Below are 20,718 nucleotides of genomic sequence, written 5' to 3' on the forward strand. Positions count from 1 at the left end.
AAAAATAATCCTAGTTTTTATCTGAAGCTATCTCGGCTTTAAAAGAACCTTCCAAAAATGATTGAGGCGATGAATTAAACCCATAGGTAACCCCTGAAATCTGCTTTGAATATCAACAAATTCCTAACAATATCTTGAATGCTTGCAGCAAAGCAATCTAATCTCTGAACTCCTAAAGGTCAAGATTTACTGTCTGGTAACACAGCTCAAGTGTAAATGCTCTGTAATGCTACACTAGGTGATTGCTTTTCTCTCTAGACAATGTCAATTTTGTCCAAGTAGCTGCAGATGTGCCTAGCATTAAGTCAGAACGGTGTCAAGGGCCCTTCTTGAGCACTGCCAGCTTCTCAGAAAAACTGGTCCTAAAGCCCTAGTCTATTACAGACCATGCCCTAAAGACAGACATTTAAGACTTAAAGGAGGATGGAGAATAAAGCTGCATTAGATTTTTAATGTTTTGGAATCAGGAAACCCAGGAGAAAAATATCCTCTTGTGGGCACATCCTCAGTTGGTGTAAATTGTCATCACTCCACTGGAGCCAGTTGAAAATCTGTTCCCAAAAGTCTATTCCCCTTCACTGATTCCTCTTGGGTTTCCCAAGTAAGATGCTGTCACCTCATCTATGCAATCATACACGACAACCACTTCCTTGTTAAACCACTCATCACTGAGCTACAGAGAAGCAATAACAAACTAATGAACTCAAATTAAAAACTATGTATGTTACTTCAGTAAGTCATGGGTCAAGGAAGATTACAACTATTGCTTTGCAAATGGGGTTCATTCTGCAAGTGATTCAGCCCCCTACAAACCTCCTGAATTTGACTCTTTCCTTATAACAGCCAGGAGTAACATAAGCTGCTCTAAAGCATACATAGGAGTAAGAGCCCTATAGCAAAGGTTTGATGTGCATTTCTACTTTTAACATTGGAAACATGGGTGATATTGTCACAAGACATTGAACCAAATTCTCAAATGCGGCCTTTACTTTTGCACATCTCCAATTCCACCTACTCCCATTTTGGGGATATGGGTCAGACTGATGACTGACTAGTTATCCAACTAGCCTGAGGAAATGTAGATTTTATGCATTCAGAATGGGTCTGTTTCCCCTTTTATGCCTGCAATCTCTTGTAAGCATGAAGAAAAAGTGATCATGCCAAACCAGAGGACAGATTGAAACTGGCTGAAAACGTGGCTAATAATTCACAGTGAGAGAGTGAACCTCACTGAAGCCTGAAAGGTCTTTCTTACAGGCCAGTCCATGTGCTCTGCATCTCTTTATCCACTTGCTTTTCTCAGTGCTTGTTAGTGAATAGCACCAGGAGGATTTAGCCAGAATCTTTCATTATACACCTACACACACTCAAGTCCTGGAAGCTGCAGAAGATGAATGTTTGGTTTGCTCACACAAGCCTTTCTTCTGCTCCACCCTCTTTCCAGCATTGCTACTTGTATTGAAAGGACTCATCTAGATCCCACCTGGTCTGACCAGGCTAGAACACAGGCCACCAATTCCAGTCCCATCTGAGTCCTTGCTTTAAGAAATGGGGCTCCTCCTACAAACTAGCCATCATCTATATAAGTGATGGTTGGGGCTGATGCCTATTCTACAAAAATAACCCCCCCGCCCCCACCCACCATCACAACCAATTCCCAACTACTGGAGGGCTTAGAGTCCATTTTATCCCCTCCCTGGGGCAGGAACTATTTGAATTCCCATGGGTAGGACTGCCCATCAAGCATACGGCTGAAAAACTAAAAGTCTCTGCTCAGAAAGGAAGAAGCATAAAATCTGCACTGTAACTGAGTATCAAAATCATCCTTTCATTTTATTCTCTATGTAACCTGGCTGAAGGGAGACAGTGGGTCTATTTTGAAGACACTATCCCAAGAGTTAGGCTTTGTTTACACACAGAAGTCACAGTTCTATCAGTTTAAAATTGTTTATATTGGTTTGGCTTGTGCCACCATAGAAGTGTGTCCATGCAGAGGTTTGAACTCGTTTAACTAACTAAACTGGTTTAAAGCTACACTTTTACTTTAGCCAGTGCCCAGGTGGATTTGATTTAAAATCACTAGTCAGAAAGACTATTTAATCATGAATTTCTACATAAAAAGTGCATTTTTGTTGGTTGTTATAAGCTTAATACATATTCTTCACAACTCAGATATAGATGTAGGTTTCGTTTTTAGAAGGTACACACACTATATATTTTTAAAGTGATTTATTTTGAAAACTTTTCAGATTAGTTTTACAGCTATATTAGAAAATGAATGATTGTTTTGTTATTTCATGTACCAAAGGTAATTAATTGAAGCAGATATTTATGAAGTCACTGGGAGGTGAATGATCTCCAATTCAAAAGGTTAATCATTAATATTTGGAGGATTTTCTTGCCATGCTGTATTAGGAGGAGAACATCACCAGACAGACATTTAAATTGTTCTATTTAACTAAAACAACAACTTTATATATTCTAGATTTTCTTCTTCAACAGCAAACATATAATATTTTAACAAACCAAGCATATGAATTTTTGAATTTAAACATTCAAGTTTTTAAAAATCAGGTTTGTTTTTGTTGAAATTGTTTTTAACTAAAATAGTTACATGAAATATTTAAAAAAAAATTAAATTGATTGTCAGCCAGGTCAACATGAGAAACTTAAAATATTGACTTCTGCAGCTAACTCAGTCGTCTTAACCTTCATTTTCCTGTTTGTTAATAGTTTGGAAAAGAAAAACAAACTTTCCTGCTTTTTCAGGTCCTAAATGATTTCTCAACTTGGAATGAATTAGTCCAAAGGAAGAAAATATTATTTCTACACTGGCAGAAGAAGTTACTGCTGTTAAAAGTGAAATTATCACTTCAAAAGTCTCTGAATCCAAGTTCTTAAGTGACTTCCACCAGTTCACTGGTGTGACTTTCTTTAAAACATCATCAGCAAACATATATTTCTTGAATGGATCATGCTTAGCTCTGAAGTTTATTATAGCTGGCATTATGGAGGGATGATTGCTGGTTGTCCATGTTACAGCCAATGCCTCTTCTTCAGCAGTTAAGGTTTGACCCTGGCTCTGAGCACTGTGAATATTTGCAAGAAAATGAGCTGAAGATGGTGCTTGTCCCATTCATTTTTTAATGCTTGTAATTTAACTCTGTCATTGCATATTTCTCTTTTTAAGATCTCACTCAGTTCCTTCCAAATTTCAACACCGTCAGCAATAAAACAGGTATTTCCCTACATTTTGTTCAAGGCTACAGAAACAGGCTTCAGGGTACTCAGCATGTGTTCAACATTTCTGTTAAGCCCAATCCTGAGAATTTTGGCTGTGACAGTGCCATCTATTTTTTCATGATTTTGTTCATAAATTATCAGATTAGGCCAGTTCTTGATAGAGTGCTCAAAATAGTCCACTACTGAGTTCCATCACACATCTTGTGGGAGACTTAGCTTGGTTCCTCTCACTTTTTTCAGAGCAGCTGCTGAAAAGTGGTTGTTACAGAAATACTTTGCAATTTCAACAACGTTAGCCTTTATTTCTGGAACACTGAAGTCTTTGACTAGAAGGTGCATCAAATGAGCACTGCAACCGTACGTTATTAGCTTGGGATTCTTGTCTAAATTTCCTCTCATCTTGGATACATTTGCAGCATTGTCTGTGACCAAGCTATGTACTAGACATTTGATTTGTTTCCCCCCCGTTTGTTATAGCTACTTCTTGTAAGTATTCTGCTGTGTGCAGTTCCTGATGTATCAATTGTTTTTTCTGTTGTCACACAAGCACATACTACAGGATCATTGTAGACATTCCTCCACCATCAAGACTCAGGCTAACAATTTCACCCTCTAGACCTTCTGCACACTGCTCAATTTCTCTTTCATACACTTCATCCAGCAGTTTGCTTGTGAAATCTGCTCTGTTGGGTGGACTATATCCTGGTCTTAATGACTGAACCATGTTAATGAAGTGTGGGTTCTCAATCATACGGAAAAGAGTTTGTTGCATAAACAATTTTTCATCAATTACCTCTTTTTGTAATCCGCTGTTTTTTATCACAAACTTATCTATGGTTGTTTCTGGATGATGGAGATTTTTGTTTTCCTTTTTGCTACAGGTGATATACTGTGGCTATGTGACATTCATGATGTGACTGAAATGCTATCATTGGCAGATAACTCTGAAACTACAGAAAATGATGGTGATCTTGAAGGTGGATAGACTTCAGAATCCCATATGTTGAGGATGGATTCTCCTAAACAAAATAAAAGTCAATGCAGTTATTTAATGATTACCACCATATTGCTCATTTAGTATTACTCATTGCATTCACTGACATTCAGAACTACTTTAAAGGTGAAATTGTAAAAGGAAGACCTGCCTATTTCAGCTACTTATTTTGTATCACAACTGCATCTAAAATGATTGTACCATAGAGTAACAATAATATTTTTTCCCCTCAAACATGAGAATTCAAGAATAGTCCAGAAGGAAGACAGGCAGTCCTAAAGAGAAAAGTATGAAATTTAAAAAGTTTACCAACCTGAAGTTCCTGCATGTTCAGACATGTTCCTTTCATCAGCTTCAACGCAGTTTCCTCCTGAGAAGGAACACCTCTCATGATGTGGTTTCATTCAGGCAACTAGGCCTTGCATTTCTTTGTTGCACTGTTTGCATTTTGCACACATGCCTGTCTTACCCACAGGTAGAGGAACTTCATTAAAATATTCCCAAACTGGGTCTCTTTTACGGCCTGCTGCCACTATAGGTTTTCCTTTCTAGTGAGAGAATGGTATGTAGATCTCAAATCAATGAAGGCTCCACTCAGAAAGACCTCAAGACTTCTGGAATATGCCTCTCAGACAGTTTCACATTTGTTTCTACTGCCTGTCCCTTCCTTCTCACATTTATCTCCAGACTTCTCCTCGTCCACATCTATTCTGCATCTAATCATCTTCTAGTCATTGAACTTTTTGAAACTTTTCACTTTTAGAGAGAGGTAAGGGATTGACTGTGTACACAAATTTGCAGAGGGACAACAGAGTTGAGGTCTGTTATTTCTCACTGCTATATATTTATTTAAATACATTTTTGCTGATAACAAGCACGTTACCTCTGGAGAGACAAATCCACAGTCTGAGAACTGTAAAACTAAGCATCTCTGATGGTATCTTCTAGACTGAGCACTGAGTACAGTTAGGTAGACAGAAAGATTAACCTAAATAATCTATACAGAAATCCCTGGAACCCCATAAAATTGGGTCCCTAATCCATAGAATATCAGAGTTGGAAGGGACCTCAGGAGGTCATCTAGTCCAACCCCCTGCTCACAATCTCCAGACAGATTTTTTTGCCACAGATCCCTGAACTTGGCCCCCTCAAGGACTGAACGCACAACGCTGGGTTTAGCAAGCCAAACCTCAAACCACTGAGCTGTCCCTGGGTAATGATCTATTAGAACTCATTTACAAAAAACTTTTCTTAAACATTATATTAATATATTGTCTCATACTATAGAATTGGAATTTATAATCCCTATTCCACGATGAGATATCTTTAAGCTGTAATGTATCTTAAATAAAATGCTTTTTGAGGAAAAAAACCTATCCAAAAAATCTGATTTAAATAAAAAAATAATTGATTTTTATCCACCCTGACCAGTGCTACTTTGGGTGCAAGCTGGGTCTTCATGTCAGAGTACAACTTAACCTACTCACCTGAATGCTCTGGAGTAACCTTTTGATGCCTTATTTATGGACATGAGAGAGGTGTGATATTGTGACACTTCATGCTGGGCATAGAGTCATTAAGTTCTGAATGGCATTTTATGGCAGCAAGTGTAATATAATTTCTCATAGTGGCATAATTTGGAATAGACCCAGGACAATACAGTACAAAAAATAATTTCTAGCAGAATAGGATATGTAAGTATTTACAGAGCACTTTGTAAACACAGTGCAATTAAAAACATCTAATGGTGCGCAAACCCACTTTACCATATGGCAAATCATCTTCTGTTAAGGAAAGAGTGCCTGAAAGACTGACAAAGAGGGCTAGAGAGACTGTAAATCCAAGAGACTTGACAGAGACAGGGACCCTAAAATAACTTATCCATAACAGAGTTACAGCAATGACAAGGGAAAAAGTAGCCCTAGGCTTCATATCTTTGTCCTGGGATGCAAAGACACCTGTAAAAATCCTTGCATAGGATCAGTACAACTTACAAGAAAAATAATTGCTTCAAGCAGCCAGGGCCGGATTAACTTTTTGTGGGTCCGATGTCAAACATATATGTGGGTCCCCATGGAGGCAATGGAGCATGGCACAGGGACATCACTCCCTGCAGCGAGGGGCCAGTGAAAGGCAATGGGGCATGGCATGGCAGGGGCAGTCCAACTCCACCCAGCCCAGGGCACTATTTACAAACCGGCAGTTGCCAGATGCACAGTGGCCCGCCCAGACCTGTGCTGCTAGTATGCCCCTTCCCCTCGGGGTGGGCCCATGTCGTGCCACACAGCCTCCCCACCCCAAACACTGGAACATCCCGCTGATTCCCTATGGCCAGAGCTCCCCTGGATCCACTATGCCCAGCACCTGCCCCAACCCCTCCCACAAATGCATAACACCCTGCACAACACTGCCCTTGCCCAGTGCCCCCCTGCCCACAGCCCCACCACAACTGCTCAGCACCACCCAGAGAACCCCCGACTCCCTAGTGCCCCAACACACAGAGTTCTTCCCCGCCACCTCATAGCCCAGCACCCCCCAGACACCCACTCCTCACCCCTTACCACCCGGTCACACTCACTGGCCCAGCTGGGAGGTGACTGTGTCTGTTGGGCTGAGCGAACAGCACAGCCAGAGCTGGTCCCAGGGCCTGTAATCACTCTAGCCCCTTGGGAGTGGCGTGATCAACCAGGCCAGGGCCTGCCCCAGCTGGGCTCTCTCAAGATGCACTTGACTGGAGGGGCCCAGGCAAGCCCCCCCACCTTCACCCCTACCCAATCGGCTGAGACTGGCCAGGCTTCTGCACCGGTCCCAGGCAGCTCAGCTCTGGGGAGACAGGCAGGTCCCCACAGGAGGTGGGAAGCAGAGACTGCCCAGAGGCGGAGGTGCACTGGGGTCCATCTAGGTGGCAGAGAGGAGCAGGGCAGTGGGGCCGGGGAGTGGAGAGGATCCCTTGGCCTGAGGAGCAAGTGATGGGTGGTGGGGAGCCAGCAAGCTGGTGGGGTTTTGGGACACAGTGCAAGCTGAGCAGGATGGGGTCCTTTCTGAGCATGGGCCCAGCTCCATGGAGCCACAGGTGCCATTGTAAACCCAGCACTCCAAGCAGCAGCAAATCTGAATTGCAGTATTATCTCAGAAAACTGCAGCCAGTTATAGCTGGCAGGATCTGAAATTAATCTCTCTTCATGCAAGCCTTTATTCATGAGTTAGAGCAGCATATGCAGAGATAGCATGGAGGGGGAGGAGCACCTGATAAATGGAGACCTTGGTACATACCTAGTGAGTAGAATTCCTTTAGCAAAGCACTTTAACTCTTTCAGCTTCCTTTTGATATAAGGTGGAGAAAAAGATTCCAAATAGAGCTTAACAGAGGCCTTGAAATTCCCTAGGAACTGATGCAACTGTTTTCATATATTTAGAGACAAAAAAGGAAAAATATGATGTTTTAGTGTTCTTAATAAAAACTGGCTACCATTTTGTGATCAGGGTTATCACACATATCTTCAAATGTAGTGAGGGTCACTGCCACCAAGTTCTGTTATGGAGATGTTCAGCAAAGCAGCAATTATACAGTTAATCCTCATGGAACCCCACAGGTGAGAGCTTCTGGAGAAGAGAAGTTATCCATCATTACTCTCTTGGTCTTGCTGAACAAGAACTGTTGGATCCATATTAAGGCTGTGCCATTTATTCCAACTGTATCATATAAGCAGGCCAGTAGTGTGTTGTGGTTATCTGCAGAAAAAGCTGCAGAGAAGTTCAGTAGCATGAGCACTTTGAAATGTTAAGGTCAGTTTTGTCTCCCATGGTACAATCCTCATAATCCTCTTAAATCTCCTTAGTCTGCTTTGTAAATCAACCTTTCATTTCTTAACCTTCCCACACCTCTCTCTCATTTACCTTTCAGTTCTAGAGGGCTGAAGACATGCACACCAGGGCCGCCCGGGGGTGGGGACAAGTGGGGCAATTTTCCCAGGGCCCTGCAGGTGCTCCCATGAGAGTTTTTGGGGCCCCTGGAGCGGGGTCCTTCACTTGCTCCAGGGGCCCCAGAAAACTCTCACGGGGCCTGGGGCCCCCAGAGCTTCCTCTGCTCGGGGTCTTTGGCTGTAATTCGGTGGCAGGGGGTCCTTCCGCTCTGGGACCGCCGCCGAAGTGCCCCAAAGACCCACAGCAGGGGGTCCTTCTGCCCCAGGACCTGCTGCCGAAGAGCTGGATCTTCGGTGGTAATTCAGTGGCAGGGGCCCCCGCTGCGGGTCTTTGGGGCACTTCGGTGGCGGGTCCTGGAGCAGAAGGACCCCCCCCCACCGAATTACCACTGAAACAGGGGCCCCCCACCACTGAGGATCCCAGGCCCCCTGAATCCTCTCGGCGGCCCGGATGCACACAGCCTCAACATTTCCTCCCTCTTGCCCTGTTCATTTACATGTCCATCTGATTCTTAAATCTTACCTGCTTTTGCTTTCCCTCTGTAGCAGGGACAGTGTGCATATTTGGAAAGAATTTAAATGGAGGACAGAGAGAAGGATTATACAGTAGTTAGGACATGCACCTGAGACTTGGGAGACCAGGGTTCAATTCCCAGCTTTGCCACGGACTTCTTGTGTGACCTTGGCCAAGCCACTTAGCCTTAGTTCCCCATTTTACAGAGGGGGAATATAGCTCTACTCTACCTCACTGAGGTGTTGTGAGGATAAATACATTAAAGACAGCAAGGCACTCAGACATACTGAAGGCAACACAAGTACCTAAGGGAGATGAACAGGTGATTAATTGAACAAACACCTTTTAGGGATGGAGCCAGAATTACCTTGGTGCCAAATGATGGATAATACTTGTAAGCAATCTATCATTCACTGTCACCTGCATGTATGATTTCACACACCCATGGTCGACCCAAATTCTACTTTAGAGACATCTTTTAACAGATAATGACAAAATCCTTAGTTTGCAGATCTGCCAATCATTTATTAGTTTTGTGATGTGCATCACTGCCTGCTAGGGATTGAAAGGACACCAAACTATCTCTCTTATATTCTTACTGGAATTTGAATCACAAAAGTGTTGTAATCCCCAGCATGATATCTCAACTGAAATGAGCTAGTTGTTAATTAAACAGATGTAAATGTCTAGTCATTCAACCATTCCCAGCACCCATTGTACATTTCATCTCCCAACCCATGCTATGAAGGCACAGTTTGAGATTTCACTTCAGTCCAATTGTTGAAAAGCAAGCGTGGCTGCATTTTAACTGTGGACTTTTTGTTAACGATCAGATAAATATATAGTACGTCCAGATGTGCTCTTTTTTCAACAAGTCAGTCCTTTTCTGTGACAGGTATGAAGTGAGAAACTTTGCATGTGACAGGAGACCAGGCTTGAGTCTGCCTAATAGCTGGTCTATGAATCCTTCTTTTCAGAAATGAGTAGTCAGACAACTGCATGGCAATGCAATACACCTCAATGCAAAAGGCTTAGAGAGGCTTTTCTAAACTAATCAATCAATTCATGAGGTACACAGGGCCTGCATAGACCCTTGTCTGTGAACAGAATTTTACTTAGTGCTTATGGGGCCTGATTCTGCAAACTTCATGTGTGAATGATTCTTGACACATGTAGCCCCACAATGGATCCTTGAACAGTACCATGTGGTATGGATTTGGAGTCACCTGCAATAATTTATGAATATACATTCCATTTGCCTGACGGCAGTAAGGTTGATTACTGTATGACTATGAGGTCTTAATTCAAGAAGGGGTTGACTCCGGAGCATGGCAAGCCCCGCCGCCTCGCTCTCCCAGCCGGAGAGCGGCAAGCCCTGCGGCCCCGGCTGGAGCTTTAGCTGGGAGAGCGGGGCCACGCCGCGCTCCCTCCGGTGCTTCGCTCAAAGGAGCGGGACCATGGAAGACCACGGAGCAGACCGCAGCCGGGGACCGGTAAGTGAAAAAAAAAAATTAAAAAAGGTGCCTAAGGTGCGAATTGGCCTAAAGCTGGCCCTGGTTGACTGCATGAACGCAAGGGAGAGGACAATGGCTTCACATGGCCACGCATTTACTCACACTTGAGGGAGAATGCCAGAGCCATTTTCTCTGAAGTGCCATCTCCAATACACTATTGAGCTCATTGCTCCAACATGGGAAAGGGGTAAATCCCATCTTGTCATTATGGGGTATCCAAGTCTGGAGAAATTAGAACAGAGAGCTTAGGCTGGATAAGAAGACAGGCCCTCAACAACAGGGGCAGAGAGACTATTGGGGAACAGACTAACTTTCCGCTGTCTGGGGTAAGATTGGCCTCTAAAGACTTCAAATGCCTATATATGTCTTCCTTACCTAATGTTCCATAGCCCTCTTTTCTTATGCTTTGCCTTGTTCCTACTGTTAAGATTAAACAATACTTTGCTTTAAGAAGGCTGTTTCAGGTCACTGTATTCAATTCAAGCCACAAGCTCTCTAAGGGAAGAGCTTTCTAAGGGAAGACCCATAGGTACTGAACCCAGTCAGACCTGTTGAGGGTAAATATGGTTGAAATACAGCAGGGGTGGGAAAACTTTTTGGGCCATAGTTTGCCCACCAGTGATCTACGGGATATGATAGCCCAGGAGGACTCTGTCTAAGAGTGGGAGAATTGTGAGATTCCACTACGAAGAGGCAAAGACATAGGCCTCATACCTGAGGTGCATGTGCTGAAACAGGTCAGAGGTTTAACTAGCCCTCTAACCCTGACACCATGTAGCAGCTACATGGGTACTGCTTAGAAAGGCTTCTCTCTCAAGAGTCTGTCATTACACCACGGATGCAGAGTAAGTCTGGATTAAGGAGCTCCAGACAGTTGTGTGTACACCATGAGGGTAAATATTTGCCCTGTTGTGAAGTTTACTGTATTAAATTGAAGGTGGGTTTAGAGAGAGAGGGGTCCAAATCCTCATCCTCTGAAATCAATTGTAATTTAGTAAAACTCCTTCTAACTTCAGCATTTGGCAGAGGAAGAAATAGTCTGTGCTGCTTGCTTCTTTTGTTCTTCCAAGGAGAAAAGCCATGTGACTTCAGAAAGGACTGCTCAGCTCCAACCAGCAAAGAAAGAGCTCATAAATGACTGACCATACCTGGGAACAGAGACAGCAGAGCAAGAGTAGAAAGGGGAACTGATGTTACTGATGCTGTTATACCCTACTAGGGCTTGGGGAGGGAAAATTCTATTTCCGACAGATGTGCTGAGTACTTGCAACTCCCTTTGATTTCAGCTGGAGTTGTGTGTGCAGAGTGCTTGGGGAAAAAAAAATCAGATCTTTGATTTTGTTTCAAATTCCTGGTCTGAGTTCTACTACGGAACCCACCTAGGCTTATATCAGTTCCTAAGGGTGGTACCCAAAAAATGGAGCAGTTGAAAGGCCTCCAGGTGACTAACAACCTTGCATCTTTTTATTTTTACCCCTTGATTTTACTGAAGTATCCACAGTGGCCTTCGCAGTAGAGGTGGGGTCGCCACGGAGTATTGCATCCAGCTCTTTGTAGGACCAGCAGCTCAGGGGCGCAGCACTGGAGTAGCGGTTTGCCTCCTATGCCTTATGGTAGGCGTTCCACAGCTCCTTCACTTTGACCCTGCCCTGCAGCATGGCCAGGTCATGGCCCTTTTCTGTCATGCATTGTGAAATCTGTCCTTTGGTATCGTAATTCCTATGGCTGAAGAGCAGCTGGGACTGGATCGCCTCCTCTCCAAACGCCGATGAGGTCCAGCAGCTTGGCATTGCTCCGAGCAGGGGATCGCCTGTGCGTGAAGCAGGCCTGGTCACCTGGAAAGATGTGCTGAGACCACTGCATACGTCACTGAGCAAACAGGAAGAGGACTTTCAATATTCCCAAGGAGGCCAATCACAGCACTGTAATCGACCAAGCTGTATGCCTCTCATGGGGGTGGTGTTTTTTACAGCACTGCAACAGCAGTTTCTGCGCACTAAGTGGCTTGGCAGTGTGTACACCTCAAGAATTATAACGCAGAAAGCTGCTTTATTGCACAGAAACTTGCCAGTGTAGACAAGGCCTATAGGACCTACAAAGAAAAGTAATGATTTAATACACAACTGGAAGGCACTCAATTACTGTGGTGATGACTGCAGTTAAATAACCTGAATAGAATGGAAATGAAGGCCTCAGTACCTTGCAGGACTGGGTCTTCTATCCATTAATTAATTCTAAGTGCCCATTCCACAACACACAAAGAACTATCATCAAGTAGATGGCCACAGTTTTCAATGGCACAACAGCGCAGACAACATATGTACAAAGGTCAATGAAATCCAATTTACACAAGTTGGAGAACACAACGGTAGAATTTGGATATTCATTTGGGCCCAGGCCATGAACCTCTCTCTCACACTAGTGAGTTATACAAGCAGCCCCATGGGAGTCTCTGGGACAATTCAGGTGAGTCACAGCTCACCAATGCATGTAAGAGTTTCACAGTTTGTCCCTTGAAAACTTTTATGGATCATCTAACAAGAAAGCTTGGTTAGGTTCACTTGACTGACAGACCGACCAGTTGAATGCTTACAGTAATAATTCTCTTACAGCTGGGCATCTCGATATACACCAGAGATTGTAACTACAATAAAGGGGAAGATCAAAGAAGCTTGGAAATGGATTGTTCTAGCCCAGCTTTTCTACATCACACTCCACCCAGCAGGTTACACTCACTGGAATGTGTCCCTCTCTAGCCATCCAAATGATTTTGAGAGTGTAGGTTTCAAAGTTTCTGGTCGATAGTTTGGTCCAATTATACCATTTTCCTTTCCACATGCAGGCTTCATGGGAAAAATGTGTCAGTTACAAAAACCTCCATAATAGTAAATTTACCTTGTTTTTTTGTTTTATATGCAAACTGCAAAGGAAAAAAACAACAAACCCTTAAACATCACATCAACCAGTACTAATAAATTGTCTTGTGCTGCTGGTGCAGTTACAGCTGGAGAACAGAGATAGGATTCCTGTTGTTAAACTTGATAATCAGTGACATCGCAGAGGAACATGTAACTACCAATGAACTTCCCACAAAGACAGTTTGCTTCCCATAGATCTCCATACATAACCTTTACTGGTCTCAGTAGGATCATTACATCCATTAGACTGTGGACTCAGCATTGCTTTAGCTCTTAAGTTAATACAACTGAGACTTTTTTTACTCTCATATTGGGAAGTAGCATATGCAATTTTAGTGATTTCTTAGATCATTCCATAAGTAAATCAAATATTCTTTCAAGCCCAGTTATCAAAATTGTGTCCTTTGATACCACATCCTCCATCAAACTGCAGTAATCCAGATCAACACATTTTAAACCTCTGCTATCTTTCCTAATATCATCCTACTAGATAGAGTAATTAAATTTGTATTTCTTTATAAGTCGTACTCAATAAATCTGAATAAATTAACAACGCATTACTAAGACTGCTACATTAAATTTGCATAGTGCATTTAATGAATATGCAACTGCAAGTGAAAAGGTCTGCTACTGTGAACCTTCCACATTAGCATAACTACTTCCAGCATGTTTCTTAAATAATGCACTCATTTGCACATCACTGACTTGGCTAATTCTGACTTCAGTCAGGGTAGCCTTGTAATTAAGACTCTTGCTTTAATTTTTAATGAAGTTTATGTTACATCAATCCTGACAGTAATGAGGGGACATGGAAACAAAAAGGCTGCTAATAATTAAATTCACAAACCAGTTTGAGGGATAATAATTCCTGAGGAGAAATTACATGACTAATTATTAATTAAATATTCATACTATTGCAGGGCTGTTTCCCTTAACTGCTCTTCTTGTTGGTAATAACGCTGAGATGTGGATGCCTTCCTGCACCCATCCTGATTTTAAGGTCTCTGGTTAATTTTAGTGCACCATTAATCAATATGACACAAAAAATAAAATTGTTTTAATTGGTATCATTTTATTGTGTCTAAATATTACTACAGTTGGTTTAGTTTGTGTAGAATTAATCTAGTTAGTCGGTGCTTTTTTTATGGAAACATAAATCCAGTTTATATCCATAAACATCTAATGGCAGGACAACTTGACCTTTTTTTGTAACATTACTGTTTACAGATAATTACACCAACTCTTTAAAAGGTTATTTAATAGCTTTGCATTCATCATAGTAAAATGAAAAACATGCAATATTATTTAACTCCAGACTATTCCAAGGAGGTCTCTGAGACCCTAATTTACTCCTGCTGAAAAGTAAGCAATATTAATTTGTGTGTTTTTAAGAAACATATGAGAGCTTTTCTTCAAATGTGTACAAACAGATTTAAAGTGTTTGTGTACGGATCTTTCTTTGTCTTTTACATAATTTAGATTCCATAATTAATAAAAATAACAGCATCCCAAAGACAACTTTCAGAGACAAGAAAATGTCAGGAAGTGATTTTTCTACACAATACAGGGCTTTGAATTGAAAGGCAGGTATTTTTCTATAAAATCTAGTACACAAACACTGTAAATTCACAGAGGAATTAGACTGATTAATCCTAATTTATGTTGACATTCATAGCAGACAAGAATTTTCCTCTTGAAAGTGGCATAATAAACCGTTAGGATTACATGTTTATTAAGAGAAGCTCAGTGTTTGGGGGAAAGTTTAGCAAGAAAAGAAATTATTTAAATGAACCCTGTTAATCACGAAACTCAGCTGCACCATGAATTTGTTTTAACATTTATGTTAGTGCTTTAAAGAGATGATTTTATGCTATGCAAAATGTTAAGTCTCAAATTATTAAAAAGAGATAATGCATGTCCTTTTATCCTGAAGGGGCATTTGGAAATTCTGAACCAGGGCAAACATTTCATTTCATTTTTCTAATAATTCAAACCAGCTGATTCATCAAAGTGAAACAAGTCCATCACCATACATGGGGCAATGTTTCCCTTTAGCTAGCTAGCTCTTGTCACTTTACTACAATCTGACAGGTTTGTAGGGCATTATTACTGGATCTGATTTGTACCACTCTATCCCTTTTACTAAATTTTAAAAATCTTTTTCACTTTTCTTTTTTCTCTACTCTCTTAAACTAACACCTGAAGGCAATTTCAAAATACTACTCCGTAATGAAATACTACTTTGGCTCTCCTGAATTAAGATGCTGTTATGAGCCATCTGTTCCTGGTCCTGCTCTCAATTTCTTCCATCAAAGAAATCATTCCAGGCATGAAACACCTCATAGCAGTAACAATCACCTGAATCAGCCAGACTATTGGAACCGGGGTGGTCCTGGCTTGCTGGGAGAATAGCAATTGAAGAAACTTCTCCAACGTTGTAATGAAGTCAATGTTACTGTGTTCAGCAGGGAAGATCATCATTCTGCTTTCCTCCCTCCTTCCCACTTCCTGCAGTGGCATCTTTTAATTACTTCACTTCATCTGCCTAATGTACAGCACGGAGTACGCAGGGGGAAAAACGCACCTCAAGAACTGCCCTGTTTAACTGCCAACGATCTAACACCCATTCTGAAATTTCTTATTGATGTGCCAGTGTTCTAATGGAGCACTCACACTCTATATGGATGCTGCCGAGTTCAACCGCCCCACAGTGGTAGGCATCACTGATAGTGTTTACACATCTGAAGATGCTGTATCCGTAACACACAAGATTGTGATTTTGTATAAAGCTCTCATAAACTACGAATCGCTTGGCTCAGTCAGTATTTGGATAGAAATATGTGATGGAAAAAACAGTGTTATGGGAAAGTGGTGTTGGTGATTCATTAAGGGGCACACTTCCCTCAGAGCTGGAAATAAGTCGTGTCCCAGTATAAACATTGTGCAATCGGAGGGGCCATCTGTTGAATGAGACCTCAAAATGGACTTATGGATAAGGCTCTGAATGGTTACACCAGTTTCTCGGCTGCTCTGAGCTGTGGTGATGTTTTACTCTCATTTTCTGCTGCCCAGGATCATGACAACACCTGAAAGTTACATCTAGCCTTCCCACCTTCTTGCCCCCCACCCCACGTGCTTCTTTACACAGCTGATGAATCAGGAAGTCACAAGTTATAACCAGTGCATGTGTATCTATGTTGTTGTAAGGGGGAAAAACATGCATTATAAAGTTGACAGGTTAAAATATAAAATGCAGGGAAATGATAAAAGTAAGATTCATACAGCATTGCTTATGTACTGTAATTTTTATAATTTAATATGTTGTTGTGTATGTTTCATATACATTATCACACAGACAGAAGAAGCAATGTAGCTAAATTAACGGTACTCCAAGAAGTGCAAAGTCAAAGTATGCAAAAGTTATCACTGCAAACTTATTGTTGGATTAATAGTTTTTATACAAAAATAAAATTGTTGGTGCTTAGTGGTAGCACATAAATGGCCCAGTTGGGCTCTGGAAGTCACACATTACTGAGTGACCAGAGAGGAGGGCCTGGGCTGTGATTGGATTTGGGGTATAACAGGGTGTGCTCTACTCCTGCCTTTTCATACCACAGAAAATGGATCAGACTCTACTGGTTGTGCATTCACAGTGCCATTTTTTAAAAGTTCCCTCCAGCAACACCACTGTAGGCCCCATGCAACAGTCTATTTACAATATCTTCTGTGCTTTCGGCCCTCTCCTGAGGACCTGACAGGAGCAGACGTCTTCCTTTCCTGAGATCTCTGTGTGTACGTCTAAAGAGAATATAAAATTTGCAGCTGGCCCAAGTAAGCTGACCCAGGCCAACCATGGCTGTGCCACAGATCTTTTATCCCTGTGTAGACAGACCCTGTGAGACTGGGCTTGACTAGGCCTGTCCCTCTATCCCTGTGTAATGGGTTGGGTCACAGACACCCCCTTGGGACTGCCACCTGATGTGCTGAGACTACTTCTGAGTCCATTTTCCCTGCCAGTTTGGGACTCCAGTACCCTGTCTTGTTGATCCAGACAAGCTAGCCTGCTGCAACACAGACCCAAGTCTGAACCACTTCCCCCAAAAGCTGCAGACTTAACTGAAAATAGCTTAAGAAGTGCTCCTGTCTCCAGCACCCAAAAATACTCAGTTCCCAGTGGGATCCAAACCCCAAATAAATCTGTTTTACTCTGTATAAAGCTTATACAGTGTAAACTCATAAAATTGTCTGCCCCCTATAACATTCAGAGAAATATGCACAGCTGTTTGCTCCCCCAGGAATTACTTACTTACTCTGGGTTAATTTATAAGCAAAAGTGATGTTATTAAATAAAAAGTAGGATTTAAGTGGTTCCAAGTAGTAGTAACAGACAAAACAAAGTAAATTACAAGGCAAAATAAAGCAAACAACCCAAGTCTAAGCCTAATACAGTAGGAAACTAAATGCAGGTAAATCTCACCCTCAGAGATGTTCCAATAAGCTTCTTTCACATACTAGACTCCTTTCTAGGCTGGACCCAATCCTTTCTCCTGGTACAGTCCTTGTTCCAGCTCAGATGGTAGCTAGGGGATTTCTCATGACTGCAGCCCCCTTTGTTCTGTTCCACCCCCTTATATACACCTTTGGCATAAGGTGGGAACATTTTGTCTCTTTGGGTCCCCACCCCTCCTTCTAAATGGAGAAGCATCAAATTTAAGATGGATTCCAGTACCATGTGACATGGTCACATGTCCTGTGAGACCTCAAGTCTTCATTCTTCCCAGCCTGACTCACAGAAAGGCTTGCAAGTAAACAGAGCCATCTACAGTCAATTGTCCTAGTTGATGGGAGCCATCAAGATTCTAAACCAACATTAATGGCCCACACTTTGCATAATTACAATAGCACTTCAGAGTTATATTTCATATTCCTAGTTTCAGATACAAGAACTATACATTCATACAAACAGGATGGATACACTCAGTAGATTATAAGCTTTGTAATGATACTTTACAAGAGACCTTTTGCATGAAGCATATTCCAGTTACATTATATTCATACTTATTAGCATATTTTCATAAAGTCATATGGAGTGCAACGTCTCACCCTGCACTTCCTTCCTGTGTCTCCTCATCCTTCTGGGCTGATGAGCTAATTGGCTCATTATCTCACCCCACCCATCAGCCTGATTTTCTGACTACCTCAATCAGCTTTCTGCAGGGGAAGGAATTGGTGTCTGAGTGACAAGAGTCCAGGCTCATTTGTTTACTCCCGGCACTTGTTCGTAGGGAGCCTGACACTATTTTGACACTTCAGAAAAGGGGAAGCAGGGTGGAAGGGAGCTGAACATGTGACCCAATATTTATACTTGGTTGAGCTGACAGAGGTACAGCTCTCCTCCCTGTTAGCTATTTTCCCTGACAGCAAACCCACCACTTTATACTACACTTAAATAATAAAAGGAAGCTTCTCTGTGTGCTAAATTCCAAAAACAGGCCTTGATCCTGAATTCTCTCACCCTCAAAAGTCCTGTGGACTATGGAGATTTGGATATGCATAGACTTCACTGAGCCATGAGGACTCAGTCCTGCAGTCCTCACTCTAAGAAAGCTTCCACTGAAGTCAAGGAAAGTATTGCTTGCATCAGGATGAGACATATAAATGTCAAATATAGGCTGAACTACACTCCATGCCATGGGATGTCATGTAGTATAAGTGTGGGTAGGATTCATTTGTTCTTGAGTGCCTGGTCCCGATGAGCCAGTCTGGCAGCTCTGGAGACCAAGTCCTCTGTTAGTGTCTCTGAACAGATATAGTATGCATCAATGTGCCTTAAGTCCATGAATGATTCTCTCATGGCAAGTCCTGTAGCTCTGTTTCTATGTACATTGAGCCTTTGGCCTCGCTATTGAGTTTGCCACCAAAGATGTCAAATGAGATGGTATTTATGTGATTCTTTAGCTCATTTTACATACATCATCATATAGCAACATTTTGGTAAACTCTAACCTGGGATGGATTGAACCTGAAAAGGAAAGGTTCTATATTCCAATTATCAATCCCTGAGCAAGATAGTCTGCATCCTTCCTTTCCAGTATATGCTTTAGTATTTCATAAATTACTTTGGTCTACTTTGGTTAAAAAAAAAAGTGAAGTGACCTAAATCAGTTGCTTAGCACTTAGTACGCAAAATACAATAGCAATACAACTAGATACGGTCCAGGGAATTAGAAATATGCACTTCAGGACCCATACAAGTTGAGATAGTTCACATAAGATGTGACTTGATCTCCAAGAATAGAGATGTGTGGGAACTAAAATTCCCATTTTATAGTAAATCCCACAATTTCAAAGTCTGTTTTCATTCCCAATGTGAAGTTTGAAGTTTCCAGCAAAACAAAATTTTTGGAAAAAGTTTAGATAAAAATCAACACCTTTTGACAGATGTTTAGTTTAGATGGCCTTATTTTTATATGTATTATATAAACTATCAAAATGAGCAGGTATATCTAAATGAAAAATTGAAACATTCCATTCCAATAAGGTCAAAATGCTTTGTTTTGATTTTTCCTAAATGAAATGTCATGGAAATAATAGTCACGTTCCCACAGAAAGTTTCATTTCAACAAAATGGCATTTCCAGTGGGAAAATTTTACTTCTGAACATTATCAACCAGTTCTAGTAAAGAAGATAATGCTGTATTTTTCATGCAGAACAAAGTAGTTGAATCCTTGCTTTAAGTACAAAATGGAACTCACCTTTAAGTCACAACCAGTACCTCCATAACTCAAGATATTAGCTTGAATTTTAATTAAAGAACTGAATTGGCAGATATGATTCTGTAATAGCTACTTGGCTTTCTTTTCACAAGGACTCAAATATTACAAACTAAAATTCACCTTGGTGTTTTTCATTAAAAGAGACTTGTGGTTGTACTTTGTAATGGTAAGGTATCCATCACGAAACAGTTTTAATAAGCAAAATTGCATAGCCTGCAGTGATGCACCAAACATTTGAGAAATAACTTAGATACCTGTTAGCACTAGGGTGCTCATCTAGTGTGACCAATAATTAATGTTAATGATAGTCAAGCATACATTGAAGAGAGAGCAGACCTCAGATCTGCAACTCATTATTTTACAAAGTAAAAAGTGCCACCTGCATCTTAGGCCCTTTTAATCTAAAGCAACTGAGGAAAGATAAAATGAAAGATCAAAGCTAAACAGGAGGCTATATGGACACTTAAAACAAGTTACATTTTTGAAGTCAAGAGTCTGCCAATCCTGTAATCAAGTTTGTAACAATATTGTTACAATGTACAACTTATCAGGAAAAGTATTTGAAGTAGTTTTTTTTTAAACTTTGCAAGTCTTATTCACGTGTGTCTTGACCCTGCACCACTGAGGTCAGTGGCAACCTTCCCATTGACTTCAATAGGATGGTGAACCTAGTGTAGTCACTGGTTGGAAGATGCACTGCAGAACTGGAAGGTGACTATATAAAGACAATATTTGATCAAATGGTTTCATTGTATGAAGGAGAACGAAAACAATTGCAATGAAATAAAAACATGCTAAGTCACATTCACTGCACCATAACACATTACATTTGTTC

At 41.4% G+C, this 20,718-nt stretch overlaps 1 long non-coding RNA gene across 1 annotated transcript; it reads right to left on the reverse strand.

Annotated features, from left to right (window-relative positions):
* Positions 1–5,328: 5,328 nt before the first annotated feature.
* LOC115658966 lies at positions 5,329–17,376 on the reverse strand. The gene is made up of 3 exons (XR_004002414.1): positions 17,293–17,376; positions 13,518–13,523; positions 5,329–5,341 (listed from the first exon to the last, which is right to left on the reverse strand). It is a non-coding gene; the product is annotated as an uncharacterized LOC115658966 (long non-coding RNA).
* Between the last annotated feature and the right edge of the window lie 3,342 nt (positions 17,377–20,718).

Source organism: Gopherus evgoodei, chromosome 10 (genome assembly GCF_007399415.2).
Source record: "Gopherus evgoodei ecotype Sinaloan lineage chromosome 10, rGopEvg1_v1.p, whole genome shotgun sequence".
Taxonomy (NCBI): Eukaryota; Metazoa; Chordata; order Testudines; family Testudinidae; genus Gopherus; species Gopherus evgoodei.